Source organism: Arachis ipaensis, chromosome B04 (genome assembly GCF_000816755.2).
Source record: "Arachis ipaensis cultivar K30076 chromosome B04, Araip1.1, whole genome shotgun sequence".
Classification (NCBI taxonomy): Eukaryota; Viridiplantae; Streptophyta; class Magnoliopsida; order Fabales; family Fabaceae; genus Arachis; species Arachis ipaensis.
This window is the reverse complement of record NC_029788.2, coordinates 41,346,360-41,356,782: the sequence shown is the minus strand read 5'-3', so window position 1 is coordinate 41,356,782 and position 10,423 is coordinate 41,346,360.

The window sequence follows — 10,423 nt, the reverse complement described above, 5'->3', positions numbered from 1 at the left end:
TCAATTTAATTACACACATCTCTGTAACTGAGACGCCAATTGAAATTTTGTATATATTTTTACGAATTTAAATTATAAAATTATTTGAATTAAATTAAATGAAATGGAAAAATAAAAATCAACACATAACATCAATTCAATTATATAAACATCTTGATTGAGAGCGCCAATTGAAATTTTGTATATATCTTTACGAATTTAAATTATAAAATTATTTGAATTAAATTGAATGAAATGGAAAAATAAAAATCAACACATAACATCAATTCAATTATATAAACATCTTGCTGACTGAGAGCGCCAATTGAAATTTTGTATATATCTTTACGAATTTTGCACGGTACTCAATATTCATTTAGCTCTTGTAACACAAATCGGGATCTGAGTACTTGAGATCTGTTCATTTTTTTTGAAACTCCCTCTGTAATCGAGATGTGGCACATTGTGCATTTACGTAATTACACTATATTTTATGTATTTTTGTAAATTTTGTATTTATTTAATTGAAATTAAATTTTTTTTTCAACTATGCTACATAAAAAAAAGGGTAATTCACCTTCATAAACTAAAATGAAACCAATTTTACGCATATCGCCCAAATTCAAAAACATTATGTGGTTGTCTCGTTTCATATTTTAATGTAAATTGAATTCATTGAATTCGAATTGGGTTGTTAGTACTAAATCGAATCTATTTGATTTGAATTGCTTGATTTTGTGGTTTAAACATAAATTGAATTCAAAGAATTTGAATTAGGCCAAATACTACTAAATCGAATCAATAAGTATCTATTTAGCCCCCTTAGTAAATCGAAATCATTGAATTTGATTTATACTCAGTACTTGCTGATGTTAAATCGACTCGATTAGCTTCGATTTACTATGAATTCTACTATATTTATAAATCGAAAGGAGTTAATTCGATTTAGTATATTCCTAACGTATATAAATACGAGCTGAATGTTAATTTTTCACCATAGTGGGACTCACAATGGCTAGTGATGAGAGTTTTTTAGTTCTGGTGCACTATAGAGAGTCGATTAAGAAGAAAATGCGATTTGGGAGTTAAATTTACTGATAAAGATCCACTGAGTATTTCTCTTAAACCTTCGACGAGTTTTACCGAGTTTCAAAATACTATTGATGAGCGGATATTTTATACGCTTTTTGGCATCATTTTCATATAGTTTTTATTATGTTTTGTTTAAGTTTTATTATATTTTCATAGGTTTTAGTGCAAAATTTATATTTTTGGATTCTACTTTGAACTGTTGTGTTTTATGATTATTTCAGGTATTTTCTGGCTGAAATTGAGGAGTTTTGGCAAGTCTGATTTAGAGACAGAGAAAGGACTGCAGATGCTGTCAGGATATGACCTCCATGCACTCGAAGGAGCATTTCTGGAGCTACAGAAATCCAAATGGCGCGCTTACAATGGCTATGGAAAGCTAACATCCAGGGCTTTCCAGAAATATATAATAGTCCATATTTTGCATTGGAAATGAAGGCCCAAAACTAGAATTCAACGCCAGCTACCAGCCCTATTCCTGGCGTCCAACGCCCAAAGGGGAGTAGCTGGCGTCCAACGCCCATTCTGGAGTCCAAAGCTGGCGTTGGACGCCCAAAAGGGAGTACTAGCTCGTGGATTTCACTCAAACTCAGCCCAAACACTCACCAAGCGGGCCCTAGAAGTAGATTTTCGCACTACAAGACTAGTTTATCTTATTTCTGTAATTCTTAGCTAGCAGATTAGTATATATAGGAGAAGATCACCCATGTTTAGGATCTTCTACCAGAATCTTGCCCACTTTACACGTTTTTCATTGTTTCTTTGTACAGTATGAGTCACTAACCTCCTAAGGTTAAGGTTAGGAGCTCTGTTGATTCTTATGAATTAATAATATCACTATTCTATTTCAATCTATGCTTGATTCTATTCTAAGATGTATCTTCATTCTTCATCCTAACGAATTGGGAGTGTAACTTGACCATCATCCCTATTCACATGGGTTCTTGAGATTCCTTGACAGGAGAGTATTGAATAACAATCTTGATTATACATCTCTTAGACGGCTAATCTACGGCTTCGTTGGGGACTTCTCGACACATCAGTTCAGCCGAGGTGCGGGGCAATTAGGGCCTTTGTGGTATAGGCTAGAACCAAAGAAGCAGCATTTTCTGATCTGGAAGATCCGACCTTGTCTGTGGTACTTTGAGTAGGATCACCAAGGGAATGGACTGCTAGAGCTTCACCCCCATTCAAATTGGATGACCACTGACCCATCATTTGATATGAAGAAGAGGAGATTAATGACCGCTGACCCGGCGTTAATCATATACAGTCTACCATGGAATGAATCAATTAGAAGTTGGAGTAGATGGTGAAAAAAATTGATCCAAAAGGAAGAAGCATCTCCAAGCCTCAACCGTTCTCATACCATTGATTTCACACCTATCTAGTAACGTTTTATTTATTTATCTGTTTTATGCGTTTTCTCGTGACAACTATATTTTCTATCTGTCTGACTAAGATCTGCAAGGTAACCATTGCTTGCTCAAACCAACAATCTTTGTGGGATCGACCCTCACTCACCTGAGGTATTACTTGGACGACCCGGTACACTTGCCGGTCTATCTGTGCGAAAATTGCGGAGTCAGTTTCGTGCACCAAATTTTTGGCGCCGTTGCCAGGGATTGTTCAGATTTGACAAACTACCGGATTATCTTGTTACTTAGATTAGGTACTTTTCACTTTTGTTTGAGTCTTTTGTTTTCTTTTTTAAAAAATTTTTCAAAATCTATCTTTTCTTTGTCTTTTGTTTAAGTCTAGTGTCAGTTCTTATGTTTGGTGTCCTTTTTGTGTTCTTTATTTTCCTTAAATTTTTGAAAACTGTTCTTTAGTGTTCTTCTTGGCATTCAAGTTGTTCTTGTTTCTTCTCTTGTTTTGATCTTAAAATTTTTAAGTTTGGTGTCTTTTGGTGTTTTTCTTTTTAATTTTCGAAAAAACTAGTATCTTTGATTTAAAAATTTTAAGTTTGGTGTCTTTTGGTTATTTTTCTCTTTCTTCACTAACTCAAAAAATAAAAAAAATCTTTTCTATCTTTATTCAAAATTTTCGAAAATCTTGCTTTCTTTTTTTATCTTGATTTAAAAATTTTTAAATTTGGTATTTTCTTGTTAGTAAAGTCAAATTTCAAATCTTATCTTTTTAAATCTTTTCAAATCTTTTCTTTTAATTTGATTCTTTCTTTTAAAATTTTAAAATTCAAAACTTTTTTAAATCTTTATCTTATCTTTTTATCTTTCTTTAAATTTCAAATCATTATCTTATCTTATCTAAATTTTAAATTTCAAATTCAAATCTTTTTCAAATCTTCACCATATCTTATCTTTTTAACTTATTTTCAAATCTTTATCTTATCTTATTTCAATTTCAAAATTTTAAAATCAAATCTTTTTCAAATCTCCTATCTTATCTTATTTTCAAAATCTTTCTTAATTAGTTACTTGTTTATTCTTTTCTCTTTTTCAAAACTTCGTAACTAATTCCTCTCTCTTCTATTTTCGAAAACTTCTTACCTCTTTCTCTCTCTTATTTTTCGAAAATCATCTTTCAATTTTCAAATCTTTTTAGTTAATTAGCTTTTAATTTCTTATTCAATTAATAAATGAAATAAAAACAAAAATATTTTAATTCTAGTTTCTCTTTTTACTTCTTAAATTTTTGAATTCTTCTACCCTTCTATTCGAATTCTTCTTCTCATTCCCCTATCTTCATTCTTCTTTCTTCTTCACATCTCACAGGAAGTTCTCTATACTTAAGTTCTCTATACTTTGACATAGAAACTTCCATCCTCTTTCTTTCTTGTTTTATTTTCTTATTTATGAGCAGGAACAGAGATAAAGAACCTCTCTTTGATCCTGATCTTGAACCTGAGAGGACCATAAGGAAGCATTTGCAACAAGTTAAAGCACAACACTCTGAAAGAGATCTCACAGAACTTTTTGAACAAGAAACTGAAAATACAAACATGGCATTCGAACAGAATAATAGAGGAGATGCAAGGAAGGTTCTTGGTGACTTCACTGCACCAACTTCTGACTTCTATGGAAAAAGTATCTCCATACCTGCCATTAGAGCAAATAACTTTGAGCTTAAGCCTCAGTTAGTCTCTCTAATGCAACAGAATTGCAAATTTCATGGACTTTCACTAGAAGATCCACATCAATTCTTATCTGAATTCCTACAAATTTGTGATACTATTAAGACCAATTGAGTGGATTTTAAGGTCTACAGGCTTATGCTTTTTCCCTTTGCTGTCAGAGACAGAGCTAGCATATGGTTGGATTCTCAACCTAAGGAAAGTCTAGACTCTTGGGAAAAGTTGGTCAATGCTTTCTTGGCCAAATTCTTTCCACCTCAAAAAATGAGCAAGCTCAGGGTGGAAGTTCAAACCTTCAGACAAAAAGAGGGTGAATCCCTCTATGAAACTTGGGAAAGATACAAGCAACTGATCAGAAGATGTCCTCCTGACATGCTCTCAGAATGGACTATCCTAAGAATCTTCTATGATGGTCTATTTGAGATTTCCAAAATGTCTTTGGACCATTCTGCTAGTGGATCACTCCACTTGAAGAAAACACCTGAAGAGGCACAAGAACTCATTGAAATGGTTGCAAACAACCAATTCATGTACACTTCTAAGAGAAACCCTATGAACAATGGGGTAGCTCAGAAGAAAGGAGTATTGGAAGTTGACATTCTGAATTCCATATTGGCTCAGAACAAGATCTTGACCCAACAGGTCAATATGATCTCTCAGCATTTGACTGGAGTGCAAGCTGCAGCTAGCAACACTCAAGACACCTCCTATGATGGAGATGCCTATGATCCAGATGAACCCATGATGGAAGAGGTTAATTACATGGGAGAATCCTATGGAAACACCTACAACTCCTCATAGAGGAATCATCCTAACCTCTCATGGAAGGATCAATAAAAGCCTCAGCAAGGCTTCAACAATAATCAAGGTGGAAGAAACTAGAATATGTTCAATAACAGACCATCATTCCCTTCTTCTCAGCCAAACATAGAGACTTCTACGCAGAGCCTTTCTAACTTAGCAACCATAGTCTCTGAACTATCTAAGACCACTCATAGTTTCATAACAGAAACTAGGTCCTCCATCAGAAATCTGGAGGTATAGTTGGTCAACTGAGTAAGAGAATCCCGGAGATCCCTCCTAACACTCTTCCTAGTAACACTGAAGTGAACCCAAGAGAAGAGTGCAAGGCCATCATAGTGGAAATTGAGGCCAAATCTGAAGGGGATAAGCTGGCGTTGAACGCCAGTAAGAAAGTCCTTACTGGGCATTCAACGCCCAAGGAGGAGCCATTCTTGGCGTTGAACGCTAGTAAGGAAGACCTTATTGGGCATTCAACACCCAAAGAAGCACCATTCCTCGCGTTGAATGCCAGTAAGGAAGGCCTTACTGGGCGTTCAACCCCCACAGAAGCACCATTACTGGCATTGAACGCTAGTAAGGAAGGCCTTACTGGGCGTTCAATGCCCAAAGGGACACAAAAGCTAGCGTTGAACGCCAGTAATGGGGGAGCTGGGTGTTCAACACCCACTAAAAACTTTCCTATTGAAGAACTGAAGGCAACTAAGGCTCATGAGGAGACTATAGAAGTTCCATTGAATGCCTTGTTGCAAATCATGGACTATGAGGATCACTCATCCTCTGATGAGGAAGAGGAAACTAAGAAAGAGCAAGTTGCTCGGTACCTAGGAGTCCTCATGAAGTTAAATACCATGTTATTTAGAATAGAGACATTGGAGGAAGAACCTCCAGTGCTTACCAAGGAACTCAATGTCTTGGTTTAATAGAAGCTACCTCAGAAGCTGCCGGATCCGGGACGCTTCCTGATTCCTTGCACCATAGGAACTATTACCTTTGAGAAGGCTCTGTGTGACCTAGGATCAAGCATAAATCTCATGCCACTCTTTGTAATGGAGAGGCTGAGAATCTTTGAGGTACAAGCTGCAAGAATCTCACTAGAGATGGCAGACAAGTAAATGAAAAAGGCATATGGTTTGGTAGAGGATGCCTTAGTAAAGGTTAAAAATCTTTTCATCCTTGCAGATTTTCTTAATCTTGGATACTGGGGAGGACAAGGATGAATCCATCATCCTTAGGAGACATTTTCTGGCCACTGCCAATGCTATCATTGATGTCGCAAAGGGAGAGCTGATTCTACAGTTATAGGAGGGCCACATATTGTTCAAGATGCCTATACCTAACTCTCCCTCTGACAAAAGAGAGACAGTTGTGCAACACCTAGTATTCCAACCCTCTCTCTCAATGCAAAGTTATACAGAGCCCCCAGACACCAATTCTAACTTTGGTGTTGGGAAGCCATCATCAAGAACTGAGAATAAAGGTACTAAGAAGAAAGTTCCTAAAGGCTGGAGGGACAAAAAGATCCCCACTGAAGGCCTCTCACCTGGCATGAGAGTTGTCTTCACTGACAATCCAGTCATTCCACATACAGTGAATAAGATCCTGTCTCTAGAGCATGTGGAGCTCATCCATGAGAGCACAGGCAAGAAGTTCACTGTAAGGGGCGAAATTCTGAACCCCTATCCATCTCCGTAAGGAGCTAACCGTCAAGCTAATGACGTTAAAGAAGCGCTTATTGGGAGGCAAACCAACCATAATTAAAGTTATTTCTATTTTTTACTAAGTTTATTTCAGTTATATCAATTTAATTTTCATATTTGTTTAAGTTTGTGATTATGTGCAGTAGTTAGAACAGAAACAGAAACAGTCAGAACTGAAAACAGAACACCTTGGAGCAGGTACCTTGCTGGCATTGAACGCCAGACATGGGGGCCGGAGTGGGCGTTCAATGCCCATGAGGAGCAGCATGGCTGGCGTTGAACGCCAGCCAGGGAGCATGAAGCTGGCATTGAACGCCAGCCAGGGGGTAGAGACTGGGCGTTCAACGCCCTAAAAAGAGCACATAGCTAGCGTTGAACGCCAGCCAAGAGCAGAAGCTGGGCATTCAACGCCTACAAGGGGCAGGGAATTTGAATTCCCTAGCCTCTCATGACTAGTGGGTTCCACAGAATCTCCACCTACCCCACCTTCATCTTTCTCTTACTTTCACTCTTTTCCACACACTTTTTCCCATAAACCCTAACCCAATCACATCCATATCTCTTTCCAAAACCATCATAACTACCCCCAACCCCCACCCACTTCAAATTCAAAATTTTTCACCCAATTTCCACCCATTCATTCGAACCCTACCCCATTCCACCCCTATAAATAACCCCTCATACTACCTCTCTAACACACACTTCTAAAGCCCCTCTTGGCCGAATCCTCCTCTCCCCCTTTCTCTACCACTTCTCTTTTTCTTCTACTCTTTTCTTCATATTTTGCTCGAGGACGAGCAAAGCCTTTAAGTTTGGTGTTGGAAAAGCCTTTCTTTTTTCTTTCCATTCACCCTTATGGCACCCAAAGTCGTAGAATCTTCTAGAAAGAGGAAAGAAAAAGTTGTTGCTTCCACCTCCGAACCTTGGGAGATGGAGAGATTCATCACCAAAGCTCATCAAGACCACTTCTATGAAGTAGTGGCAAAGAAAAGGGTGATTCCTGAAGTCCCCTTTAGGCCAAAAAAGAATGAGTACCCAAAGATCCGACGAGAAATCCGGAGGAGAGGTTGGAAAGTCCTAACCAATCCTATCCCAAAAGTTGGAATCTTGATGGTGCAAGAGTTCTATGCTAATGCATAGGTCACTAAAAACCATGACACTAATGTGAACCCACATCCCAAAAATTGAAGCACCATGGTCCAAGGGCGACCCTTGGATTTCAGCCAAGAGAGTGTAAGGTTGGTACTTCATTTGCCAATAATGCAAGGAGACCCACACCCTTATACTAGAAGAGTCAATTTTGATCAAAGGTTGGACCAAGTCATTTTAGACATTTGTGTGGAAGGAGCTCAGTGGAAGAGGGATGCTCAAGGCAAACCTATCCAACTAAGAAAGCTTGACCTCAAGCCTGTAGCTAGAGGGTGGTAGGAATTTATCCAACGCTCTATCATCCCTACTAGCAATCAGTCAGAAGTGACCATTTACAGAGCCATCATGTTTCATTGCATCATGATTGGAAGTGAGGTAGAGGTACATGAGGTAATACCTCAAGAATTGTATAAGAAAGCTGAAAAGCCTTCCACCTTAGCAAGGTTGGCATTCCCTCACCTTATCTGTCATCTATATAACTCAGCTGGAATTGTCATAGAAGGAGACATCTCCATTGAGGAGGACAAGCCCATCACTAAAAGAAGGATGGAACAAACAAGAGATCCTACACATGCACCTCAACAAGAGCGTGTGGAGCTGCCTGACGGGCGGAAAATTGCCGATTAAGAATTTATAATAAGAACAGCGTTGCAAGTACAGTTCTTAACCGACGAAAACTCCGCTTATCAATTTAGAAAGAATTGTCACAATTTAAGAATAAATTACTGGGAGTAGAATTTCCAGGTCGTCTCCCAACGAGTTGACAAATGAGTGCAATTTATTGGTCAAGAGTTTTCCGAGAAATTTTAAAGTTGGAGAACAGAAAAATAAATGATCATAAATTAAAGCAATAAAAATTAACGAGAGATTTTGTGTAATTGAAATAAAGAAGCCTTAATCAGGAGAAGATTAATCGAAAGTTCTATCCTTGTTGAATTTTTCCCAAGTGTAATAGTAAGAGGTTGTTGTTTTTACTTAGTTAACCTTTACCGAATAAAGGAAAGTCAAGTAATTAAGCCAACTCTGATTCACAAGTCATAATCCTCTCCTATGGAAGGATTAGCGTTAATGACTCGAGAGTTAGCAAAAAACTTCCAATTTCCAATTAACACTCGAGTATTCCAACTCAAGGGTCTCCTATTAATCAACTCCCAAGTCAAGTTAAGAACCTACTCCATTGACATGGATGCCAGTTTCGCAGACATGTAAAGGGAATAGAGAAGAGACATGGTAACTAAAATTAAATTGATAAAAACTAATTTTGAAATAATAAATTAAGGGAAAATGATACTCAAGCCAATAATGAAATTAAATATAAAAATAATTGTTGCATTAATAAATTCCAAAGTCAAAGATATTCATATGTAATTCTGAACAGGGTAAATCGGTGATAAAAGAGTAAGGAAATAAGGAAACAAACTAGAATGATAGAAACTTCAACGGAGGTAGTAACTCTTCTCAATATCCCAATCAAAAGCATAAAACTCTAAAACTATGAATGTGAAGAATCCTAGAAGAGGAAGTAGTTTTTCTCTCTAAGATTCAAAACTAAAACTAAAAACTGCGTAAAAGTGAATGTGTGTTGAATCTCTGCTTGTCCCCTGGCTCTAGTCTATGTTTCTGGGTCGAAAACTGGGTCCAAACTCAGCCCAAAATCGCCCCCAGCATTTTCTGCAATTTCCGCACGTGGCGCACGTCACGCGTACGCGTCAATGGTCCTCTTCGTGTGTCACGCGTACGCGTCAGTCACGCGCACGCGTTGCTGTGCAATTTCACTTGTCACGCTTACGCGTCAGGTACGCGTATGCGTCGCTGTGAAAAGCTTCAAGTCACGCGCACACGTGAGCCATGTGTGTGCGTCGATCCTCGCTGGTCATCTCCTTTATTTCTTGTGTTCCTTCTATTTTTGCAAGCTTCCTCTCCATCCTCTAAGCCATTCCTGCCCTATATAGCCTGAAAACACTTAACACACAGGTCACGGCATCGAATGGTATATAGAGGGATTAAAAATACACAATTTGAAGGCTTAGGAAGCAAGTTTTTAATCATAGAACAAAATTGGGAAAGATTTGTAAAACCATGCAAATTTATGAATAAGTGTGCAAAGAAATGATAAAAACCTCTAAAATTAGCACAAGATAAACCATAGAATAGTGGTTTATCAATCTCCCCACACTTAAACATTAGCATGTCCTCATGCTAAGCTCAAGGAGACCAAAAGAATGAATGGGGGAAAGTAGGACTCATGCAATGCAACCTATGTATATGAATGTAACTACATGTTAAGATGTTTCTATCTACTTGGTTAAAAGTAAACAAGTTCTCCCAGACAGATATAAATCAGGTTCCACTAATTCAAATCACACAATAAAAGGCAAGTAAACTTGTAAGAAGATGGCTCATGAAAGTAGAGAACATAGAATCAAGCATTGAACCCTCACTGGAAGTGTATGTGCACTCTAATCTCTCAGGTGTCTAGGGTCAATCACTCTACTATTCTCTAGTCATACTTTCTAAAAATTTGTTCTTCATCCAACTAATTAACAAATATTTAGTGTACAAATGCAAACATCATGAGGTCTTTTCAAGGTTGTAATGGGGCTAAGGTAAG